At 46.8% G+C, this 26529-nt stretch overlaps 1 pseudogene across 1 annotated transcript; it reads left to right on the top strand.

Moving 5' to 3' along the window:
• The first annotated feature begins 2783 nt into the window (after positions 1 to 2783).
• Positions 2784 to 23267, top strand: LOC308154416 (BTB/POZ domain-containing protein KCTD3-like; annotated as a pseudogene). Its single transcript has 19 exons — positions 2784 to 3004; positions 3638 to 3691; positions 4635 to 4680; positions 5114 to 5186; positions 5299 to 5356; positions 5884 to 5964; positions 6576 to 6734; positions 15374 to 15464; positions 15915 to 16126; positions 16648 to 16763; positions 18194 to 18281; positions 18875 to 18991; positions 19327 to 19497; positions 19936 to 20091; positions 20292 to 20388; positions 21054 to 21247; positions 21943 to 22085; positions 22482 to 22985; positions 23223 to 23267. The product of its transcript is annotated as a BTB/POZ domain-containing protein KCTD3-like (transcript).
• The last annotated feature ends 3262 nt before the right edge of the window (positions 23268 to 26529 follow it).

Raw genomic sequence — 26529 nt, 5'->3', positions numbered from 1 at the left:
TGACAGTAACTTAAATGCAATATTAAAAGGATGGGTTGGTAAGGAAGGATATCGGAGGTTGTGATCAGTGTGAGAATCTCATCAGGGTATAGGGGGGGGGGAAGATAAGCCAGACACCGAGAATTTGCAGAAGTCAGTCAAACACCTGGGTTAACTTGGCCTGATCACCTGTCGCCTTCCCATGGCCTCCACTAACCATTGCTGGCTGATATTATGGGTAGAAACAGCAAGCCATATCCCAAACATGAACAGTAGGTCTATATGAGCTCATACATAGGGCTTTCACACCGGCAGTTCCGAACGCCGGTTCGTGTTCGCGGTCGGAAACCTCCGAACTTTGGCGCTGTCTGGCGAACGAGCCCGCGTTCATACCAGTGTATCATCGTTCGCCAGACAGCGCCAACGTTCGGAGGTTTCCGACCGCGAACGCGAACCGGCGTTCGGAACTGCCGGTGTGAAAGCCCTAACAGACAGTGTATCTTCTGTATAAGCTGTGTCATTGTAGTAGTTGACTGTAGTAGTTTATGACATCATGAGGTCATGATGGGGTCAAAGTTCAATGATATCAGGCGAAGAAAAGGTGAGGTCAGTTGTGGATCTGATGTGCAGCCAGATCTGTTTGCCCCTCCCTTCGCCTCAACTCTATTAGCTGTTGTCCGCTAGTGTTAACTATAATAGACTTTCTGTGGACAGATAGAAAAGTTCCATCTACTGGGAGACTGTGTGACGTCACTGAGCCTCGCCTCTTCGGTCAGGCCAGGGTTGCCAGATGGGATTGACAATTTCCAGCCTAACCACAGTCTAAAACCCGCTAAATCCACCAAAAACCACCAGCCCAAAACCTATATCGTCAGAATACAGCTAATTACTATTGGGCAGGTGCCCATCTCCTGCCCCTAAACTGTACGTCTGTTGCCAATGATGTTTGTAAAATAAAAACAATATATAATAATAATAATAATAATAAATGCTATTTATCCAGCCTAACCCTATAATAATAATAATAATAATAATAATAATAAATGCTATTTATCCAGGCCAACCCATAATAATAAATGCTATTTATCCAGCCTAACCCTATCATATTATTATTATTATTAATAATAATAATAAATGCTATTTATCCAGCCTTACCCTATAATAATAATAATAATAATAATAATAATAATAATAATAATAATAAATGCTATTTATCCAGGCCAACCTATAATAATAAATGCTATTTATCCAGCCCAACCGCCCATATGCTTTTTCCCGGCCCATCTGGCAACCCTGAGTCCAGCGCGGCTGCAGATGGAGAGACCTGGGCTGCGTTCGTAAGAAGTTCTCTTCGTCTAGTGCGCCGGAGCGCACACTGGGGTCGACGTCATAAAAGGACCAAGTAATTTGATTGGACAAGAGGCATTCCCTGAGTGCTGGTCAGAATTCCAGAGTGTGTTTCCGAACGCAGCCCAGGGGGAGGAGTTATGCCATTCACAGACTACAGCGACTTCAGGAACATCCGGCTGGCGCAGTAAGGCGCAGCATAACAATAATAATAACAATAATAATAACAGGCTGAATTAAGTCAAATGTGTGCTGCACATAAACTGACACCCATATTTGGTAGATGAACATAATACATTAAGTATCATTTCACAATAAGTGTTGAGACTGGGGCAGTCTATGACTTGCAGTATCTGAGTATCATCTAATGAAGTTTGTCTCCAGTTGATTTATTTATTGCAATTAATCTCAAACTTGTATTGTGGTACGTTATGTGAAACTTTTCTAAAGAAATATTGTGCCCGTTTTTATCTCTAACGGTTATGACATGAAGACAAATGAGCAACAGTAGGGCTTGAACAACTGTCAGTTGAATAACTGTCTACCCAAATGATAATGTGCACGTAATTACCCTTCTGAGATGATTTTCTAAATGTATCTTTTAATGTCAGTTGATTAATCTATACACGTGTATATATTTGTATATGTATTTACTCATTTAAATCTTATAGTCATTATTATATGACTTAGTTATTTTGTTTATCTTTGTTCTATGCCCCTTGGATTGTATGATTTATTCTTCTTTTATTATATAGTTTATATTATTGCTATTGTGTGTTTTATTGATTACTATTGTTGTATTATTATTATTATTATTATTATTATTATTATTATCCTGTGTGGATATACGGTTTGCAGGAAAAGTGCTATACAAATAAAGGTTATTATTACTACTACTGTAAGGCTGTGTTCGGAATAGCATACTAGCATACTACTCATACTAGATATGACGTAGATTTTGAGTATGTAGTACGTTCGAACTGTACAGTATGCGAGATTTGAGTATGCGAGAAATGTAGTAGGCGAGCAGTTATTTCCGGTAAAAATGTAAGTCGGTTTTGATCAAGTATATCCAGCTGCATCCTACACGTGGTCGGCTGGTTTTCGGATACTACTATACTATTATTATGCATTTAGTAGGCAGTATGCAGTATATACTCATTGAGTATGCTAGTATGCAGTATGCTAGTACGCTATTCCGAACACAGCCTAAGAGCCTGGCCTCCAGACAGGGTGACGTGGTGGACAGACTCTCCCAGGTCCTAACGACCCACGCCAGGGAAGACAAACCTACAACCCACGGCGCTGATGCAAAGAAGCCTGGAGAAATTAAGGAATTGACGCAACCGACTTTGTGATAGAAGGTTTGCGATCAGCGCCTCGGATAGAACAAAAGTCTCGCCTATCTGCTGTGTTGTGTGTTCCGGAGGCTAGAGGGTGGAGATGTAGAGATGTGAGCAGGTTTCATGGAGGCTCGGCTGGACGCGTGGGAGCAGAAGAGAAGAACACTGGAGATCGCAGGAACAAGGAAACATTATACAAACATTATTGGTCTTCCGACTGAGTAACGTCACATCACTCGGCACCCAGGGACAAACATGGCCATGGATGGCAACAATGTGCCACCGGGGATCAGTGGGATGGGGGAAATCATCCAACTGAACGTCGGTGGGACAAGGTACAACACTGTTAATAACAGCTTATATTAATAACCCTGTTTAGAAACGGTCCATGTGCTATAGGAGGTACATATCCAGGTATGTATAGGCGGATAGGAGAGAGGCGAGGCGAACAGGTTGGTGCTCATTCCTCCGTGGATGGTGGAGGTGGTGGACATGCAGGGGAGAAGGACGTGCACGCAACATGCATGCATGCAAATGCACTAAAAAGCACGCAACTCACGCACGCACTGACGGGTGCTTTCGGTGCATTGCGTGCATGCCATTACCGAAATGTGTGTGTTGTTGCGCAGCGAAATGTGGGTGTTGTTGCGCAGCGAACTCAGTATTAGGCTTCACTTGTGTCTGGGAAACGCCAACACAAGAAGGGAATCTGCGTTGTAAGACACAGCTAGGCTGTTTACTGTCCAGTACAAGCCACTGCCAGGGACTGCATGTGGTGTCTGTTGTGTCACGTTAACTGGTTGTGTGTCTCTCTGTCTCTCTCTCTCTGTCTCTCTCTGTCTCTCTCTCTCTCTCTCTCTCTCTCTCTCTCTCTCTCTCTCTCTCTCTCTCTCTCTCTCTCTCTCTCTCTCTCTCTCTCTCTCTCTCTCTCTCTCTTCTCTCTCTCTCTCTCTCTCTCTCTCTTCCAGGTTCAGCACCTCTAGACAGACCCTGATGTGGATTCCCGACTCTTTCTTCTCAAGGTGACACCTGTACTGTGATTCTGATTTTGGCTGGTCATCATGTCATCACTGAGCGAGAGAGAGAGAGAGAGAGAGAGAGAGAGAGAGAGAGAGAGAGAGAGGAGAGAGAGAGAGAGAGAGAGAGAGAGAGAGAGAGAGAGAGAGAGAGAGAGGAGAGAGAGAGAGAGAGAGAGAGAGAGAGAGAGAGAGAGAGAGAGAGAGAGAGAGAGAGAGAGAGAGAGAGAGAGAGAGAGAGAGAGAGAGAGAGAGAGAGAGAGAGAGAGAGAGAGAGAGAGAGAGAGAGAGAGAGAGAAGAGAGAGAGAGAGAGAGAGAGAGAGAGAGAGAGAGAGAGAGAGAGAGAGAGAGAGAGAGAGAGAGAGGAGAGAGAGAAGAGAGAGAGAGGAGAGAGAGAGAGAGAGAGAGAGAGAGAGAGAGAGAGAGAGAGAGGAGAGAGAGAGAGAGAGAGAGAGAGAGAGAATGGCTATAGGCAGTACTCAAGTAGATAAAAGAAAATCAGGGGGATGGTGGATTTTATCATATGGGGACAATTTTAGCATCCCCACAGCGTCAGTGACTTCAGTGTCAGCGACTTGGTAAAAATGTCATAGCATGTGTGCGTGCCCCCCCCCCTCTCGCCCACAGTATTTTACTCAATATGTGCAAAACTAAATGTTGAAATAATACCAGCAGTAATACCACGTTCATTGATAAAATGACATAAGGGATGGAAAGGGGGATGCCATCCCCCCTCAACTCGACTGCTGGCTATAGGCGACTCCATGCTCATTACAAACTGTAACCTAACCTAATCTATTCAGACACGGCAGGATCACAGGTTAGCACAGTGTTGATGACGCAAGGCCAGAGTGAATGCGGAGATGAGCATCACCTGGGTTCACTGGAGCTGTATGTATGTGTGTGTGTGTGTGTGTGTGTGTGTGTGTGTGTGTGTGTGATTTCCAGTTTGCTAAGTGGGAGAATATCAACCCTACGGGATGAAACTGGAGCTGTGAGTATAGACGCCAGCGTTTCCTCCAGAGCCGGAGGGGACAAATGATGAGTCACTGTGCTAGCTAGCTAGCCATACCATTTTATATTGTTGAGGTATAAACAAAAAAAAAGAAAAAAGAAAAGTTCAGAAACGTTATTTCTGTCGATTATTCATCCCCTTTAATAATACCAGTTGGTATTGTGTTTGATATCGTTGGAAAGCCTGATTAGTCACCTTTACAACGAGGTACAACTTGCAACTTGTGTTGCTCACTCCACGAATGCATGATCCTTACAAGTTATACCTCTTTGTAAAGGTGACTAATCAGGCTTTCCAACGATATAAAATACAATACCAATACCCTAAAGGGGAGGAATAATCGACCGAAATAACATTTCTGAAGTTTTTTTTTAGGAGTTTATTACATTTAAATCTATAATTTATTTTCCAGATATTTATTGACAGAGACCCCACAGCTTTTGCACCATCTTGAATTTCCTCCGAACCAAAGAACTCGACCTGCGGTAAGGAACCTGCATACTGTACAGGAACAGAATACAAACTATGTTGGGAAAGCATACTTGTAAAGGTTGTCATGGTGAAGGTCTTATGACTGGTGTTTTCTTGTCTTTGTAGGGGGTAAACATAAACATTCTTCGTCATGAAGCTGAGTTTTATGGAATAACGCCACTAGGTATGGCTTTGATGACCAGCTGGATGCACTCAAACCTAAACTAAAACACTGACTCTGTATGCACTCAAACCTAAACTAAAACACTGACTCTGTGTGCACTCAAACCTAAACTAAAACACTGACTCTGTGTGCACTCAAACCTAAACTAAAACACTGACTCTGACTAACTCTGGTGTAATATTCACAAAACAATACCAACACACAACAGCTTGAGCTGAATTTTAGTGACATATGTTTACTAATATGTAATAAGTAATACTTTTTATCGACATATACGTTTACTAATATGTAATAAGTAATACTTTTGTAGTGACATATGTTTACTAATATGTAATAAGTAATACTTTTTCAGTGACACATATGTTTACTAATATGTATATGTAATACGTAATACTTTTTCAGTGACACATATTTTTACTAATCTCTGGTGTCGATGACTGTTAAATGACTGTTTCCTGTCTGTTAAATGACTGTTTCCTGTCTGTTGAATGACTGTTTCCTGTCTGTTGAATGACTGTTTCCTGCAGTGCGACGCTTGTTGCTGTGTGAGGAACTGGACCGATCGTCCTGTGGCAGTGTGCTCTTCCATGGCTACCTCCCACCTCCAGGTAATAATAATATATATACACTACCGTTCAAAAGTTTGGGGTCACTTAGAAATGTCCTTGTTTTTGAAAGAAAAGCAGTTTCTTTCAATGAAGATAACATTAAATTAATCAGAAATACACTCTATACATTGTTAATGTGGAAAATGACTATTCTAGCTGCAAACATCTGGTTTTTAATGGAATATCTACATAGGTGTATAGAGGCCCATTTCCAGCAACCGTCACTCCAGTGTTCTAATTGTACATTGTGTTTGCTAATCGCGTTAAAAAGCTAATGGATGATTAGAAAACCCTTGAAAACCCTTGTGCAATTACAAGTATTACATACTTATAATGCAACAATTATGATAACCATCTTATTATCTTAGTTTACTGTCATTTCAATGCATTATAGACATTTTCTTTACAGCAAGCATAACAAAAATACGTTTTTTGATCGCTATTATGCCACTATGAGTACACCGACCAACGCGACGCGGACCGACCAACGCCGAAGTATAAACTGGGAGAGCCCTTGCGTAGGCTACGGCGTAGCCGCGCGTAAATTCGACGCAGAAGTATAAATTGGGCTTGAGTCATGGGATCAGTCTGTCTCTATGCTCCTCCCACAGCCATCCCGGCCCGTAAGACAAGCCCCGCCCCTGCGGTCCTGGGCCCCGCCCCTGAAGAGTGCCCTGGCCCCAGCGGAGCGGAGGGGGGGTTCCCCCGGCCCTGCCCCCCCCACCCCGCCCTACCCGGCCCCCCAGGAGCAGAGGGGCCACACAGGCTGGGTGAGTGAGAGGGACGGCTTACTAAGATTTGAACGTGGTCTATAAAATAAGGAGCAAATTCTTTTATTCTTTTATTATTTTAATTACAAATATTTCTTGTAAAACTTGATAATTTGTGTTGGGGACATGGCAAATACCAAATGCAAAGTGGTTAAAATCCAAAATAATATCTTTAAGACCCTTTTTTTGTTATTTAGGCAAGGCAAGGCAAGGCAAGTTTATTTGTAAAGCACATTTCATACAACAGGGGCAATTCAAAGTGCTTTACATACATTATTAAAAAATACAGCAAGAGGAGCATAAGAAAATAAAAATTACAATGAATAAAAGCAAATATAAGAAGTAAATAGATAAAACATTTAAAAATACATTAGTTAATGGAAAAAAGACATTGATAGAAGTGTTTGTGTTTAATCATAACTGGTGCAAAACATGAAGGTTTTTAGCTTAGATTTAAATATTTTAAGGGTTTGGGCCTGTTTGATTTCTTCAGGGAGTTTGTTCCAGGAGCATGCAGCAGCGTGACTGAAAGCTGCTGCACCGTGTTTTGTTTTTACTCTTGGAATTATTAGCTGATTAGTCTCAGCTGACCTTAGGGACCTTGCGGGAATATAGGGTGGGAGGAGATCTGATATGTATTTTGGTCCAAGACCATTTTGTGATTTGTATGTAATTAGGAGGATTTTGAATTCAATTCTCTGAGAGACTGGTAGCCAGTGCAGGGATCTCAGGATTGGTGTAATGTGTTCAAATGTCTTTGTTTTTGTTAGGACCCTAGCAGCGGTGTTTTGGATGAGCTGCAATTTACGAACAGCTCCTTTAGATAGGCCTGTTAGTAGACCATTACAATAATCAAGTCTACTCCAAACAAATGCATGGATGAGTTTTTCAAGGTCTTGCTTGGACATGAAACCTCTCATTCTTGTTATGTTTTTCAGGTGATAGTAGGCTGATTTAGTTATCGAGTTTATGTGGCTGTTGAAGTTTAGATCGGAGTCTAGAATTACACCAAGATTTCTGACCTGTTTTTTAGTTTGACAAAACAACAATTTATATGATAAGGAAGACCTAAATCTATAAATGAAGCCTTTTAGAACAAACATTTTAAATCAGATAGTAATATCCTGTAATAGGAGGATTTTCCTGAGGACATTAAAAGTCAACGCTTAACAGGACTGACCCTTTAAATCACCAACTGCCAAAGAGTTCCGGAACACTCACCACCTAGAGTGTTTCGTGTGGAATCTACCTAGCAACAGTACTTTGATTGGCTACAAACAATGTTGACAATTTGGGTGACTTTATTCAGCCTCGGCAGTGAATGAGTTAAAGCTAGTAAGGATAAAACAAAACAACAAAGGTATTGTGGTTGGCTCCAGCACTAATGCAGGTTAAAACACACCGTTAAGAGTTTAAACTGTCAATGTGCAATAGGAGATAATAGGCGGATATGATATGAGAGCTGAACAGGTCGGTGCATTCACGTTGGAGTTAACATGACCTGACACAGGCTCTACTCAGGAAGGAAACCTCAGAGTTAGCCTAGCCTGTTAGCCTAGCTTGTTAGCCTAGCCTGTTAGCCTAGCTTGATGTAACGTGAGCTCAGAGTGCGTGTATGAGACAGGGTCTGGTTGGTCCACCTCAAAACAAATAGCAGAGAAACGCACGTCACCATAACTGTCCCTCCTAAAGACCCATCTCTTCAGGCTATTGTCTTTAGAATGGGTAGCTGCTACTTACACACAACGACCACTAGTTGGCGAGCCTTGTAAATTAGCCTGCCTCCTACACAGAAAAACTGCAAAATAGCTTTATACTAGCTTATCCTGATGTGGTTTTGAAAATGTAAGGATACTGGGTGGTAGAACGCACATGTCTAGGAAAAGTCATGAAAGGAGGGTCCTGAAATTTGATTGAGTGCAAAGATCTATAACAACATTTACTCACAGTGTCAAATGATCCCACCCATGGCTGCTCTAGTGTTAATGACCCCACCCATGGCTGTTCTAGTGTTAATGACCCCACCCATGGCTGTTCTAGTGTTAATGACCCCACCATGGCTGTTCTAGTGTTAATGACCCCACCCATGGCTGTTCTAGTGTTAAATGACCCCACCCATGGCTGTTCTAGTGTTAATGACCCCACCCACGGCTGTTCTAGTGTTAAATGACCCCACCCATGGCTGTTCTAGTGTTAATGACCCCACCCAAGGCTGTTCTAGAGTTAATGACCCCACCCAAGGCTGTTCTAGTGTTAAGCTGCTACCAGGACAATCAGTCAGCTGTCCCGAGTCGTCCTGATTGGGCTCCAGCCACGCCCACCGGGTCGCCGACCTGCTTGGTTAGGAAACAAACCAGGGCACAAGAGAGGTCACCCAGACTGGGCCAGAGGGCCGGTGTTGGTACCGAAGTTGAGTGGTTGTCGGATTTTGATCGGGGTCCTGCCATTACTGATGACGTATCACCGTATGTTTGGCTATGATGACGTTACACTTTATGATTGGCTGGGATGACGTAACACTTTATGATTGGCTGTGATGACGTAACACATTATGATTGGCTGTGATGACGTTACACTTTATGATTGGCTGTGATGACGTTACACTTTATGATTGGCTGTGATGACGTTACACTTTATGATTGGCTGTGATGACGTTACACTTTATGATTGGCTGTGATGACGTTACACTTTATGATTGGCTGTGATGACGTAACACATTATGATTGGCTGCAGAGCCGTAAACGGAAGCCATCTGGGCTACAGGAGCGGGCTATTTTGCTAACGTTAGCAAACAATGTCAATGTGAACTCAACCCTAACCCTAACCCTAATACTAACCTTAACCTTAACCCTAAAGCCGAAAACCCACCAGCCGCCTTACCTTACCGAATTTGTGCGTGGCGGAACTTTTGCTGGACTTTTAGGTGCGTCGTCCTCACCAGACGCGTGTTTGCTACTTCCGCGGTGCGTCTCAAATAGTGGGTTTTCTGAGGTGTGCTTATGGAGAACTATCTAATTTACATTAGAATAGGTACACTATATATAGGCGCAAGTTCAGTCTGTGGTGAATCAGCAGTGCTGTGAGTTTGTCTTTCCACAATATCTTCAACCAGATCAACTTCCAGATGGAACGAAGAGGTAAGTAGTCTGCTCCGTCATTTGTTTAATTATAAAACTGCATGTAGATCATGAAGAAAATAGACTGTGTAGGACAACATATTATCTATATATTTTTCTTTTTTCTCTTATGTAACGTAACTTTAAATAGTTTAGATTACACCACTTGTCTAGTCGCATTTCCTAAATCAAAGTAACGTGGTGACATCAAATTTTGTTGTCGTTGTTTTTTAGGTCGAGTCGACAGAAGAAAAGCCATTGCTCTTTATCTGTTGCTTGTAAACGCCCAGAGACGACGTCGAATGTGGATTCACCCAATAAACCAGAGGAGGAGAGAACATGGAGCTTTCCACCATCTAGTAGCTGAGCTGCGTCTAGATGAAGGAAGACACATGCAGTACTTCAGGATGAGCGCTCAGTCACTGGATCATCTTCTGTCCATAGTTGGACCCGACCTCACCAGGCAGACAACTAATTACCGGGCTTCCATTGAGCCCAAACAGAGGCTTGCTGTTACACTGAGGTAATTATAGTGGTTTTACTGTTGTCGGACATGCAATGAGCAATACTATCATCATAATAATAATACATTAGACTTATATAGCGCTTTTCTAGACACTTAAAGACGCTTTACAAACTGAAAAGATTGAGTAGTAATAATAAAAAGAAACAACAAATAAATAAGAGAAAGTATAGGGGTCTTATTAATTTTTTGATTACTAAATCTAAATCTAAGTGTCTTTGTAGGACAATCTACAATCTACGACAATCTACAATAGCATAATAAATAAAGGTAACAAGTGTTTTTATTGAACAAATAAATGAAAACATAAATGAATGAATGAAAACTAAATGAACTAAGCTGAACTGAACTAAATGAACACAACACATTTTCTATACACAAATATCAGCTGAGGGGGTGGGCTTTTCTTGGATAACCCCAGAGACAAATGTGTCTTGTAAATATTTTGTTATTGTACTCTTGTGACTTGTGTCAGACTGTCGAGGCAGAATTAGCACACTTAACGACCCCAACCTGATAGACAATGAAAAACCATTTTCTCTGCTAGAAACTTGACATTGGCCAGACAACAGACACATGTAAATGATCACAAAGACCTGATTGCTCTCTTTTCTCCTAGAGCCAGACAGAGCAACCGAACGCAATCTGTGACCAATGTGTTCCTTTTCCACCTTTGTGTCTGTCTGTCATGCTCGTAAACTGTTCTCCTTTTGAAAAAGACAGTTATGTGCATGACTATGCATTTGAAGAAACCTACCTAGAGGCTGCCTTTCTCTATGCTGTATTTAGACTACTCCAAAGTTGACATACAACCCAATAACAGTACTGTTTTACTGTCGCTATGCTTATTCATATCTGGCTCATAAATGAAGCAATAAAACACGCTAACCTTCTGGGCTGCTCATGAGGGAGCAGGAAACTCACTACACCGTCATATTTCCTCTCTTTAGTTTGGCCACCTGCAGAGCCACTCTGCTTATCTTGTTGCTTTCTGTTTTTAACAAAAGCATCACAGAGCACCTTCCACCTCCACCTGCAGTCATCAACTGTGGGGAGAAGTCATTAAATGTGTTATAAGTAAGCAATTTACCATGAGAGGAAGTGAGTTGTGGAGACATTTACCACTGGTACAGGGTTGATTTACATGTACAATCATTAATCGTTTCAGAATACATATATCCTTCCGCCACACAATATAGTCCCATAAACAAGATCAACCATTGCATTGAAGGTCAGCACAGGTGTTCTTAATCAGATTGATTGGGAGGAGCATTGATACTGGTAATGCGGTCTGAACTGTGGGTTGTTGGGGTATTTACCACTGTTGCTAGCCAATCAGAATCCAGTATCCAAACATGCTGTTGTAGAACAACATACTGGAAATGACACTACTTTTTGTGTTTCTTACACAGGTTCCTAGGAACAGGTGAAAGCTTCTCAAGCCTTGCCTTCCAATATTGCCTTGGGAACACCACGGTGGCTAACTCTGTTCATATGACCTGCAGAGCCATCGAGAAGCACATGACAGAGACGCACTTCCCTACGCCAAATGAAGGGATGTGGAAAGCCGTTGCCTCCAAATTCTGGTCCAAGTGGAACTTCCCAAACTGCCTAGGTGCCATTGATGGCAGACATGTGAACATCACAGCACCTCCAAATTCCGGAAGCTTGTTCTCCAACTACAAGAAGACATCTTCTGTTGTTCTTCTCGCCTTGGTAGACGCGGAGTACCGCTTGACATTTGTCCAGGTGGGGGACCACGGAAGGACAAGCGATGGTGGCATGTTCTCCAACTCTGCTCTGGGAAAAGGCATGGAGCAAAAAACTTTGGGCGTGCCTGCAGACAGCCCTTTACCAGGGTCGGGTGGACAGGGTCCCATGCCCTACACCATGGTGGGGGGCGCTGCCTCCCCCCTTAAGCCCTATCTGATGAGGCCATTTCCTGGGACCAATCTCCCAAGATTGAGAAACGTTTTTAATGACCGCCTGTCGCGGGCCAGGGTGGTGGTTGAGCGTGCCTTCGGCATTCTCTCATCCAGATGGAGGGTGCTCCTCACAAGGATCAGTTTGAATCCAGAGAATGTGGACTCTGTGATCATGGCGACGTGCATCCTGCACAATTACCTGCTGACCCCGTCTCAAAACCAAAGCTGGCTGGATGAGGCTGAAGACAGAGTAGACCGACTCCTACCAGTAATGAACATGGGTGGGAACAGGGGAGGGAGGGATGCATTTGGTGTGCGGGACAAGCTCTGCACATTTTTCACCTCCCCTGAGGGTCAAGGGTCCTGGCAGGACCGAATGCTGTAGGGCTCACAGTAGGGGGGTGGGGCGGGGCGGCTGTGGCGCAGGAGGTAGAGTCGCCGTCTGAAGCCCAATTTATACTTCTGCGTCGAATTTACGCAAGGGCTCTCCCAGTTTATACTTCTGCATTGGTCGGTTTGCGTCGCGTTGGTCGGTGTACTCATAGCGGCATAATAGCGATCAAAAAGCTTATTTTTGTTATGAATGAATCAATGGTCTTTATTGTCATTGCTACAGTACAGGTACCACTTGCTTGTTGTAAATAAAAGTTCTATGATGCATTGAAATGACATTAAACTAAGATAATACGATGGTTATCATAATTTTTCAAATCTTTATTAATAAGTAATTACAGAAAAAGTAAATGACATTTCTGTCATGGCTTCCGCATTTTGGCCTACGAGAGAGTCGGAATCATGTCGGAATCATGTGCTACCAAGCGGACCAATCACAGTGCTTACGGTTGCGTAGGCACTGCCGTGTAGTTACATTTTTGGAGAGGTGCACGTCAACCTACGGCGTAGCCTACACAAGTCGATTTTACGCAGAAGTATAAATTGGGGGGCGCTTAGGTGGTGTAGCGGGTTAAGCACTGACCATGTAACCGCAGGGTCCCCCACCCAAAAAAATTTTTTTTTATAAATTGGGCTTAATGATCACAAGATTGGCAGATCAGCGGTTCGAGCCCCGGCTGGCCACATGTCGAAGTGTCCTTGGGCAAGACACTGAACCCCAAAATTGCTCCCAGTGAGCGGGCCGGCGCTTTGCATGGTAGCTTGCCGCCATTGGTGTGTGAATGTGTGTGTGAATGGGTGAATGAGAGGCCGTTGTAAAGCGCTTTGGAGCAGCTTTGGAGCAGCCAAAAAGGCGCTATATAAGTGCAGTCCATTTACCATTTAGGGGTTTAACTGAAGTACTTGTTGTCTTCTTGTTGTTTAATTTACAATTCTTTGTGAAGCCTTTAAATAAATACTTGCGAGTAATCTCTGTTTCCATTATTCAAATAATCAACTAAAATGTTGAAATATAACACACATATTTCTATGTAATAACAAATTGCATAAAAGTAATTGGTGTTCTATCCTCTTATCAACAGTTACTGCTTAGACTTTGGCTTGGAAAGGAGACATTCATTTACATATGAAAAGAAGGTGTTGTGTAGGGGAGATCGACGTCGAGCGATAGAAAGAGGGGGAGGGGTGGGTCACCTACGCATTTCGGTAATGAAGGTGAAAAGAATAAACAAGTATATTTTAAATATCTCAAAGTACGCTACAGTTGGAATAACATGTAGGCTATAGCCACTCTATACAAAGCAGCAATTTATTCGCTCAAACATTAGATACATTCATTTTTTAAAGTCAAACATCGCATGTGTCACACACAAATACATAAAACATTTTATATATTACCTTCTGCTTCAACAGCTGAAGCGTGTTGCGGTTGATACATTTCTGGGTGTTTTTCAACTTCGACAATTAGCTTGCAGTCATCCATCTTCAAGTGCGCGTTTTGATAATGTATCGATCTATGCCTTCTTTACCCTCTGACCTCTGAGTGAGTGAGAGAGAGAGAGAGAGACTTCTACTTTAGACTTGTTTACAGTTCTAATTTATTTGTATTTATATGTTTTTAAACTGCAATGTCAACACTTCTTTTTCACTTATTAACATAACAATTATAATTCATAATAAAATATAATTCCAGCCTACGTGGGGGTTTATGCTATGACTACAGTATTTTAAAGTGTTGATTTAAAAAGACATAGATGTAGACATTGAAACTGTAGTCTATGTTGCTGGTAGATAATTTTCACGTCGGCCTCGCGCTGAAAAACACGCGTTGAATAGACAAGCCTTCTACTCTCTAGCGAGCGGCAGCAGTCGGCGTGAGTCGCCGGTGAGAGGGCCTCTCACGCAGCAGGTGGGACTGCTACAACCTGTTAGAATGTGCGCCTAAATGAGACTCACAGGTAGCGTGACCGTAAGGTCGCTTTGACGCATCCAGTGTAATTTGGGCCTAACCCTAACCTTAACACTAACGACATTAGCAAACTAGCCCGCTCCTGTAACCCAGATGGCTTCCATTTACGGCTCTGCAGCCAATCATAATGTGTTACGTCATCCCAGCCAATCATAATGTGTTACGTCATCCCAGCCAATCATAATGTGTTACGTCATCACAGCCAATCATAAAGTGTTACGTCATCCCAGCCAATCATAATGTGTTACGTCATCACAGCCAATCATAATGTGTTACGTCATCACAGCCAATCATAATGTGTTACGTCATCCCAGCCAATCATAATGTGTTACGTCATCCCAGCCAATCATAATGTGTTACGTCATCACAGCCAATCATAATGTGTTACGTCATCACAGCCAATCATATGGTGACACGTCATCATTAATGGCAGGACCCCGTTAAAATTCCAACAACCGTTCTACTTCGGTACCAACGATTCACTTACCTCGTCAGATGTGTTTGTTGTACGTCTCTCTGGATGAAGGTGTCCAGCTGACCGTCAGACATGTAAAACTGTGGTGTTGTGATCACCAAAGGTGATGGAGCATTCCAAACCTTTTGCTCTTTAATTATGTTTTTATAGCCAATGTAAAGCACTTTGTGACCGCTGGTCTGTGATAGGTGCTATATAAATACACTTGACTTACTTCCTTACTCTCTTGTGTCTCCAGCGCCGGCCGTGGACCCCAGGAAGGTTCTGATCGTAGCCGGACACAACAACTGGATCGTGGTGGCGTACGCTCACTTCCTCATCTGCTACAGGTACGGCAGACGCGGCTCCTCTGGGGTTCAGGTGGTTTAGCATGGGCGCTAACAACGTTAGGTTGTGGGTTCGCAACGTTAGGTTGTGGGTTCGCACGCACACACACACACACACACACACACACGGACGAACACACACACACACACACACATGTATATATACACAGGCACCGCACACACGCATCGCGTACGCACGCACACACACACACACACACACACACACACGGACGAACACACACACACACACACACACACATATATACAGTATATACACAGGCACCGCACACACGCATCGCACGCACGCGTACGCACGCACACACACACACACACACACATGTGCGTGCGTGTGCAATGCGTGTATGCGGTGCGTGTATATATATATATATATATATGTGCGTGTGTGTATGTGTGTCCGTCCGTGTGTGTGTGTGTGTGTGTGTGTGTGAGCAGGATAAAGGAGTCCTCAGGGTGGCAGCAGGTGTTCTCCAGCCCCTCCCTGGACTGGCCCATCCAGCGCATCGCCCTGAACGCCAAGGTGGCGGCGGGGGGCGGGGGGGTGGTGGGCGGTCCCCATGGCGACAAGGACAAGATGGTGGCCGCTGCCTCGGGCAGCAGAATCATCCTCTGGAGCATCCAGGACGGAGGGGGGGGCAACGAGATAGGTAGGAGGGGGGGGAGATAGGAGGGGGGGGAGATAGGTAGGAGGGGGGAGGAGATAGGTAGGAGGGGGGAGGAGATAGGAGGGGGGGGGGGTATTAGTACAGCACATTTCATACAACAGGGTCAATTCAAAGTGCTTTACGTACATTATTAAAACACAGCAAGAGGAGCATAGTAAGAAAATAGAAATGACAATGAATAAAATCAAATATAAGAAGTAAATAGATAAAACATTCAATAAGACAATAGTTAATGGATAAAAGACATTGATAGAAGTGTTTGTGTTTTTAGCTTAGATTTAAATATGTTAGATATTTGGGCCTGTTTGATTTCTTCAGGGAGTTTGTTCCAGGAGCATGCAGCAGCGTGACTGAAAGCTGCTGCACCGTGTTTTGTTTTCACTCTTGGAATGATTAGCTGATTAGTCTCAGCTGACCTTAGGGGCCTTGTGGGAATATAGCGTGGGAGGAGATTTGCCCTAGGATGTTGTACTAGTCAAGTACAGTGAAGTTCTCCCCCCTAGGTGTGTTCAGCCTGGGAGTACCAGTGGACCACCTCTTCTTCATTGGTAACCAGCTGGTTGCCACCAGCCACACTGGGAAAGTGGGGGTGTGGAACGCTGTCACACAGCACTGGCAGGTAGGGGGGGGTGTGGTGTGTGTATCTGTATATATATATATGTGTGTGTGTGTGTGTGTGTGTGTGTGTGTATGTATGAATGTATGAATGTATGTATGTATCAGGCACGTGCCGTGAGCTTTTAGATTGGGTAAGCATAAGATATAGAAATACACGTAATTACACATACACGCTATCAGTGAACGCAGTTTCAAGGAAATGCAATTTTGATGCCCTAGAACCCGCTAATAAACTGTAGTGTCACTTTGTGATCAGATTACCAAAACCAAAAAATACAGTTGCCAGTTTCGACTATATCAGGGGTGCTCATTGTTCAAAGATCTTTTCAAGTAGCCAACCTACTGATATCTACAAGTCCAGTTTCAATATCGCACACGCACACACGCACAACACAGACACACACCGTTTCCATCCTCCATAGTAAACTCACAACACACTTTCTTTTCACACTTTGTCACACAGGCACTTGACATCACATCACAGACCCTCCCTCTCAAAGTACTCAAACCATATAAACAAGCACAGATCGCCACCAGCCTCGCGAATCATATACATCATATAAACCGCTCATACCAGGCTTGCTGTAGCCGCTGGCGACTCTCCCTTTCTGGGTCAGTGTGAACATCGGTGAGCGAGCGGCCGGGCGGCCTTTAGCCAGTAGTTGTGTTTTTCCAGTCCAGTCCAGTCTACGAAATCCCTTTAGGTCGCTGACAGTAATGTCCATATTCACAAAATCAAGCAAGTTATCCTGATTGATTATTATTATTTAGATCGTTTGAGCTAGCTGGCATAAGCTATTCTGCCGGGCGAGAGGTGAAATGTTAAGTGAACTTGAAAGTGATAAGAGCCAATCAGTAGCTCTTATCGGAATGAAAGACCTACTCTGATTGGCTGTAAGCATGCTTACCCTGGTCACATTAAACAGCGGGTTGAGGCATCGGAAAAAAATAAAAAAGACATTTTCACGCATTCGAATGTACACGAGGGAAAGCAGAGAGCGGAGTGCTTATATGCAAAGCAGAGTAGGGAGTGCTTTACTCCTACAGGTGGCGCTAAAAATGCAACGTCAAAATGAATGACTCCTGCTGCCCTGGGACCTAAAATACGACTCTTTTAATGAAAACAAACAAACGGTTACATGCACTTTTATTTTAATATTTTCCTTTTTTCTTTTTTCGTTGGGTAAGCACTGCTTACCCTGCTTATATGGACGGCACGTCCCTGGTATGTATGTATGTATGTATGTGTGTGTGTATATATATATATATATATATATATATATATATATATATATATATATATATACACTGTATATGTCTGTGTGGTGTGTACTGTATATATACAGTATATGTGTGTGTGTGTGTGTAGATGCAGGACGTGGTCCCCATCACCAGCTGTATATATATATGTGTGTGTGTGTGTGTGTGTAGGTGCAGGATGTGGTCCCCATCACCAGCTGTGACACGGCCGGCTCCTTCCTGCTGCTCGGCTGCACCAACGGATCCATCTACTACATAGGTACACACACACACACACACACACACACACACACCCACACGTTACATCTACATCTGTCCTACCTGTCCGGACGTAGTTTCTCTGTCCAGCTAGGATAATGTTTCTCCTCTGAGGCCCCTCAGAACCTGTGGGGTTCCTCAAGGGTCGATACTGGGGCTGCTTCTACTTCTCCTCTACATGCTGCTAGGCTCTATACATGCTGCTAGACTCTATACATGCTGCTAGACTCTATACATGCTGCTAGGCTCTATACATGCTGCCCCTAGGCTCTATACATGCTGCCCCTAGGCTCTATACATGCTGCCCCTAGGCTCTATCCTGGCAAACCATGGCATGTCCTCCTTCCACTGTTATGCTGACGACGTCCCCTCTCCCTCCCCTACCTCTCTCTCCCCCTCCTCTCTCCTCTCCCCGTCCTCCCTCCTCCACCCCCACTCCTCTCCTCTCCCTCCCTCCCGTCTCTTTCCCCTCCTCCCCCTCTCTCCTCCTCCTCTCTCCTCTCCCCGTCCTCCCTCCTCCCCCACTCCTCTCCTCTCCCTCCCTCCTGTCTCTTTCCCCTCCTCCCCCTCTCTCCTCCCCCTCTCTCCTCTCAGACATGCAGAAGTTCCCTCTGAGGATGAAGGATAACGACCTGCTGGTGACGGAGCTCTACCACGACCCCTCCAACGACGCCATCACCGCCCTCAGCGTCTACCTCACGCCCAAGACCAGTGAGGCGTACACACGTACACACTACCTCACTACTCCTCCTAACCCTGACCCCTGGCAGCCGTCTTCACTCCTAACCCTCCTCAGCTTTACCACGGCTTTACTCCCGGTGCACTGGTCGTCTCATGTGGTCTTCTCTCTCTGTCGGTGTCTGTCTGTCTGTCTCTCCCTGTGTCTCTCTCTCTCTCTCTCTCTCCCTGTCTCTCTCTCTCTCTCTCTCTCTCTCTCTCTCTCTCTCTCTGTCTCCCTCTGTCTCTCTCTCTGTGTCTGTCTCTCTCTGTCTCCCTCTCTCTCCCTGTCTCTCTCTCTCCCCCCCCCCCCCCCCCCCCTCCTCTAGGTGTGAGTGGTAACTGGATAGAGATAGCGTATGGGACCAGCTCCGGGGCGGTGAGGGTGATCGTGCAGCACCCAGAGACGGTGGGCTCGGGACCCCAGCTGTTCCAGACCTTCACCGTCCACCGCAGCCCGGTCATCAAGATCATGCTGTCAGAGAAGCACCTGGTCTCAGGTGAGGGGGTGGGGGTGGTGTGTGTGTGTGGGGGGGGGGGTTGTGGGGGGGATAGCTTTTATGATTGTAGCAACGCAAACCGCTCGAAATGTGTTGGCCGATATGTGTTAGAGAGTTTGTTTTTGACATTGTTTGTGTGTGTGTGTCTCTCTCTCTCTCTCCCCCTCTCTCTCTCTCTCACTCCTCCCCTCTCTCACACTCTCTCTTTCTCTCTCTCCATCTCCCCCTCTCTCTCTCCCCCTCTCGCTCTCTCTCTCCCTCTCTCCCTCTCACTCCCTTTCCACCCCCCCTCTCTCTCCATCTCCCCCCTCTCTCTCCATCTCCCCCTCTCTCTCCATCTCCCCCCTCTCTCTCACTCTCTCCCTCCCCCCCTCTTCCTCTCTCTCTACCCCTCTCTCTCCCCTTCCCTCTCCTCCCTCCCCCCCCCCCCCCCCTCAGTGTGTGCTGACAACAACCACGTGCGTACGTGGACCGTGACCAGGTTCCGGGGGATGATCTCCACCCAGCCAGGCTCCACCCCCCTGGCCTCCTTCAAGATCCTCTCATTGGAGGAGACGGAGAGCCACGGCAGCTACTCCTCTGGCAACGACCTAGGTGGGGGAGGGAGGGGAGGGGAGGGTTGGAGGGAGGGAGGGTAGGGAGGGAGGGATCGGAGGGAGGGATCGGAGGGGAGGGGAGGGTTGGAGGGAGGGAGGGTAGGGGAGGGTAGGGAGGGAGGGAGGGTAGGGGAGGGAAGGAGGGAGGGAGTAGGGGAGGTGGTAGAGCAGCACTGTGACTACCCTGGTCTCCCTCAGGTCCGTACGGGGAGAGAGACGACCAGCAGGTGTTCATCCAGAAGGTGATCCCCATGACCAACAAGCTGTTCGTCCGCCTCTCCTCCACCGGCAGGAGGTACGATGCTACGCTAGCTCCCCTCTCACACACGCTAGGCTAGCTCCCCTCTCACACACGCTAGGCTAGCTCCCCTCTCACACACGCTAGGCTAGGACGGGTACGACACCACACACACGTCTGTCCCTATGCTAGCTCTTTTGAAATCCTCCTATGAATGTAAAGCGGTCTGGTCTGGTCTGATATGTGTCATTGTTCAAAAGCTTTGGTCCTCATGTCGGGATCTGATCTTTCTTTCGAAAACTCTGAATACATTTCTGCGTTGTTGAAGATTGCTAGTCGACTAACACAGCTTGTTCTGTGAGCCTGCTAACAATGTAAAGTAGTGTTGTAGTTAACTAGGTAACAATGTAAAGTAGTGTTCTAGTTAACTAGGTAACAATGTAAAGTAGTGTTCTAGTTAACTAGGTAACAATGTAAAGTAGTGTTCTAGTTAACTAGGGTAACAATGTAAAGTAGTGTTGTAGTTAACTAGGTAACAATGTAAAGTAGTGTTCTAGTTAACTAGGTAACAGTGGGGATTACTCACCCAATCACATTGCGTTGTTGCAGTATTTTGTCTTGACTAGCGAGTTTGTGTTGTGATTCTCAACAATGTTGAAACGTACCGTAGTTCCGTGTTTCAAAAGTAAAAGTCACTGCTCTGTGGCGGTCCCTGGTGGCAGGATCTGCGAGGTGCAGGCGGTGGACGGCACCACCATCTCCTGCTTCACGGTGAGGGAGTGCGAGGCGTCCAGCAGGATGGGGTCCCGACCCCGCCGCTACCTGTTCACCGGCCACGGCAACGGAAGCATCCAGATGTGGGACCTGACGACCGCCATGGATACGGTCGGCAAGGGGGAGGAGAGGAGGAAGGATGGTGAGGAGGGGGGAGGAGAGGAGGAAGGATGGTGAGGAGGGGAGGGGACGGGGAGGGGGAGGAGGGGAGGAAGGAGGGTGAGGAGGGGGGAGGAGAGGAGGAAGGATGGTGAGGAGGGGAGGGGATGGGGAGGGGGAGGAGAGGAGGGGGAGGAGAGGAGGAAGGAGGGTGAGGTGGGGGGAGGAGAGGAGGAAGGATGGTGAGGATGGTGAGGAGGAGGGAGGGAGGGAGGGGGAGGAGAGGAGGAAGGAGGGTGAGGAGGAGGAGGGGGGGGGTGGGGGAGGATGGTGAGGAGGGGGGAGCAGAGGAGGATGGTGAGGAGGAGGGGAAGGGAGGAGGGGGGGTGGGGGAGGAAGGTGAGGAGGGGGGAGGAGAGGAGGATGGTGAGGAGGGGGGGAGGGAGGAGAGGAGGAAGGATGGTGAGGAGGGGAGGGGAGGGGGGGGAATGATGGTAAGGGGGAGGGGAAGGGAGGAGGGAGGAGAGGAGGAAGGATGAGAGGAGGAAGGATGGTGAGGAGGGGGAGGATGGTGAGGAGGGAGGAGGAGGGGGGAGGAGAGGAGGAGGGGGAGGATGGTGAGGGGGAGAGGAGGAAGGATGGTGAGGAGGGGGGAGTGATATTCTGACCCTGTTGGTGTGTTTGATTGACAAGAGAGGTGGGCGGGCCCTCAGTGTTGACGTTGTGTGTGATTGACAGGTGAGGTGGGGCGGGCCCTCAGAGGAGGAGCTGCTGCAGCTGTTGGACCAGTGTGACCTCAGCACATCCCGCTGTGCCACGCCCAACATAAGCCCCGCCCCCTCGGTGCTGCAACACAGCCGCCTCCGAGAGTCCTGCTCCAGGTCAGACACCGGGGGGGGGGGTGTATGTGTCTGTGTGTGTGTGTGTGTGTCTTAGTCTTTTTACCGTGTGGGTGTGTGTATGTGAGCCGGTGTCTGTCTGCCTGTCTGTCTGCCTGTCTGTGTCTGTCTGTCTGTCTGTCTCTCTCTATCTGTCTGTCTGTCTGTCTGTCTGTCTGTGTCTGTCTCTCTCTGTCTGTCTGCCTGTCTGTCTGTCTGTCTGTCTGTGTGTCTGTGTGTCTGTCTGTGTGTGCCTGTCTGCCTGCCTGTCTGTCTGTCTGTGTGTCTGTGTCTGTGTCTCTCTCTCTCTCTCTCTCTCTCTCTCTGTGTCTGTCTGTCTGTCTCTCTGCCTGTCTCTCTCTCTCTGTGTCTGACCCCTCCTTCTCTCCCTCCTCCCAGCCTCCAGCTCCAGCCTCTCGTCCCGGAGCCTCCCCTCCCAGAGCCGGCCTCCTACGGGGCCCTGCGCCCCTACAGAGAGAGCCCCCTGCTGGCCCGCGCGCGCCGCACAGAGTCCTTCCACAGCTACCGCGACTTCCAGAGCTTCAGCCTGGCTAAAGGCCTGCTGGACAGCCCCCCCCCCTCCCCCAGAGAGACCGCCACCACCCAGGCCACCGACGCCCCCACCACCCGCCAGTCGCTGTGCGAGTTCGGGGCCGGGGGGGTGACGAAGGGGGGTTGAGCGAGAGGAGGGGAGGCTCCGTCATGGAGCTCTGGGCTAGCCGGACCGCTAGCACCGCCGCCGCTAACGCTAATGCTAACGCGGTAACAACCGCCCAGGCTACTACAACCGCTGCCGCCGCAGAGGGGGGGGGACCTGAATCGCCAGGGCAACCACCGCCGCCCCCCCCACCCCCACCCCCCGACAGCCCCCGAGACGTGCGTCGGAGGATGCAGTCGGAGGAGGTGGGGGGAGGGGAGGGTGGGGCGGAGGGGGGGAGGCCGAAGAAGGGGACGTCGTCCGAGGGGGGGGGTTGTTCCTGGGGAGGAAGAAGGCGGCGGCCCCCCCCGTGCCCCCCCAGCTCTCCTCCTCCCTGCCCTCGGGGGGGGGGAGCACGGAGGGAGGGGGGGGGCAGCGACTCCTCCCCATCCCCCTCCCCCACCAGGCTGGGCTCCTCCTCCACCTCCCCCCGGCACAAGAAGTGTGTCGCCCCCGCCGAGCCCACCAATCAGAACAGCAGCCTGTGATTGGCTCAGCCAATCAGGGGGGGAGGCCAGCACAGCACACAGTCACACAGACATCTCATACAGTTACGCTGCAAGGAAGGAACCCGTTTGACTCACCCAGGGGGGGGAGAGAGGGGGGGGGGGAGGCTGGAGATGGGATTATTTCCTCATTCTTCTCCGAGCCTCGACGGTCCTCCGATTTCTACCGACCGCTGGCCTCCCCTGGTTCTCACACACACCTACTGGAAATGACCACACAGGACATCTCTACCAGGGGGGGAGGGAGGGAGGGAAGACACACTGTCATCTGAGGAGAGGGGAGGGAGGTTCTCACCAGGCTGGGAGGGGGTCTTCTAGTCTTCTAGTCCAGAGCGTGACCTTCTGTAACCTTTCCACGTTGACCCTCCTTCCCTGGCTTACACCCTGGGCAGCTAGCTACAGTGTTGTTAGCGATGTCCTCCTCCCTGTGTGTGTGTGTGTGTGTGTGTGTGTGTGTGTTCCACTTGTACTCAGCTGCTACAAACAGGCGTACTACAGTCCTATGCGTTTGGCATTCTTTGAGGGTTTTGTGCGGGCGGGCGGATAGACAGACAGACAGACAGACAGACAGACAGACAGACCAGGTTGCAGACAGTGGGGTCACTCTGACATTGTGTGGTTGTGATTCACGTCATCCATGTGGTTACCAGTGAGACGGACGACTTCCTGTTGGTCCAGACGATGCTTGTTGGACCGAGGCCTCTGTCTGTCTCCATGTTTAGTTGTTTTGGACCGAGGCCTCTGTCTGTCTCCATGTTTAGTTGTTTTGGACAGAGACCTCTGTCTGTCTCCATGTTTAGTTGTGGCATCATGTGCATAAACACAGTGATCGTAATTCACCCAAACTGTGTCGCTTTCGGTGCTCCTCTGGCTGCATGCTACTGTAGACAACACTACACTACAACACTACACTGCAACACCACACTACTACACTACACTACTACACTACTACACTACACCACACTACACTACAACACTACACCACACTACTACACTACAACACTACACTACTACACTACACTACTACTACACTACTACAACACTACACTACAACACTACACTGCAACACCACACTACTACACTACACTACTACACTACTACACTACAACACTACTACACTACACCACACTACTACACTACAACACTACACTACTACACTACACTACTACTACAACACCACACTACACTACTACACTACTACACTACTACACTACTACACTACACTACTACTACACTACTACAACACCACACTACACTACTACACTACACTACTACACTACACTACTACACTACAACACCACACTACTACACTACACTACCACACTACTACACTACTACACTACAACACCACACTACTACACTACGCTACAACACTACACTACACAGTACACTACACAGTACACTACAACACTACACCACTACACTACTACACTACACATACAGTGACTCACCTTGTCTTGTTTTCAGTGAGACAGAGTAGAGATCTCACCAGAACACTTCTTCTCCTTCATCTCTGTGTTTGTTTGGTTGTCAGGATCATATTCAGTGCCTTCTTCTTTGACATCACTCACTTTAGAGGAGTCTGTCTGGCTAGAGGACAGTCTGTCTGTCTGTCTGTCTGTCTATAGGACAGTCTGTCTGGCTATAAGAAAAAAAAAGTCTGTCTGTCTGGCTATAGGACAGTCTGTCTGTAGGATAGTCAGTCTGTCTGTCTGACTGACTGTCTGTCTTTCAGACTCTCTGTCTGTCTGTAGGACAGTCTTTCTGTCTCTCTTCTGACTCACTGACTGTCCGTCTGTCTGTCTGTCTGTCTGTCTATAGGACAGTCAGTCTGCCTGCCTTTCAGACTCACTGTCTGTCTGACTGTTTGGCTTTGTCTGTCTGTCTGTCCAGCGGTGTGTCAGTTGTTGTCAAAGTTAGCTGCTGTTCGGTCACTACGGTAACCAGATATGATCTTTGTTATGAAGCGCAATGACAACAAGATCATCTAGGTTCCAATGGATCAAATCATTGTGACTCCTCCTAAGCCTCAGACATGACCATGTCCTTCTATACGGAGCTGTCAGGCAAAGGGTTAAATGTACAAACATGTAAATCTCATATGCAACCTGACCATAATGTGGAAAATGTTACCTACTTAATCAAAAAAACGATATATATAACGATACTGATGCATAAATGCGTGTGGAACTGTTGACATTTTATGCCATTTCTATATTATATGCTATGTATTTGTGTGTGTTATCATAGGCTATATGTCGGTTGTGTTGGTTAATAATTTATCGGACCTAATTGCGTTTGCACTCGCACGACGAAGACTAAAGGATCGAGTTTAACTCTCACATTTATTTTGTATGAGATTCTATCCGCTTGGGTTCAACCCTTTCCTTTCCTCTCTCTCTCTCTCTCTCTCTCTCTCTCTCTCTCTCTCTCTCTCTCTCTCTCCTCTCTCTCTCTCTCTCTCTCTCTCTCTCTCTCTCTCTCTCTCTCTCTCTCTCTCTCTCTCTCTCTCTCTCTCTCTCTCTCTCTCTCTCTCTCTCTCTCTCTCCTCTCTCTCTCTCTCTCTCTCTTCTCTCTCTCTCTCTCTCTCTCTCTCTCTCTCTCTCTCTCTCTCTCTCTCTCTCTCTCTCTCTCTCTCTCTCTCTCTCTCTCTCTCTCTCTCTCTCTCTCTCTCTCTCTCTCTCTCTCTCTCTCTCTCTCTCTTCTCTCTCTCTCTCTCTCGTCTCTAGTCTGGCTACGTTTACAAATCCACCCCAGCCAGATACTAACGGAAATATAAATATAATACGATATATAGCCGATATCTATTTATGTCGCTACTCGCTAGTCACAACGTTTTGTATAACACGTGTACATAACATGTGCGTTATGTCGCAATAGTCTACATTAGTCCTTACACAGTATATATGGTATGATGTTACTCACATGCTGCCACTGAAACACTGCTGTGGTGTACAGTCAGGTCTGGAACACTGCAACTATTTATAGGCCTGACGTTCAGCTTGGGTTTCCTCTGACTAAAAGTATTCACACTTACCTGTGTGTCTGCGCCAAGGCATTGAATATACAGGTGTGGTTACTAGAGTCTTACACCTGGGCCACACCCGAAACCTCTACCTTCATTTCGCCGTCCGTTTAATAGGTTAGAGCAGCCATACAGCCCATCTTAACAGGTTAGAGCAGCCACACAGCCATGTTAACAGGTTAGAGCAGCCACACAGCCTATGTTAACAGGTTAGAGCAG

Source organism: Nansenia antarctica (assembly GCF_963989245.1).
Source record: "Nansenia antarctica genome assembly, chromosome: 3".
NCBI classification, from domain to species: Eukaryota; Metazoa; Chordata; class Actinopteri; order Argentiniformes; family Microstomatidae; genus Nansenia; species Nansenia antarctica.
This window is presented reverse-complemented; position numbering and strand designations above follow the sequence as displayed.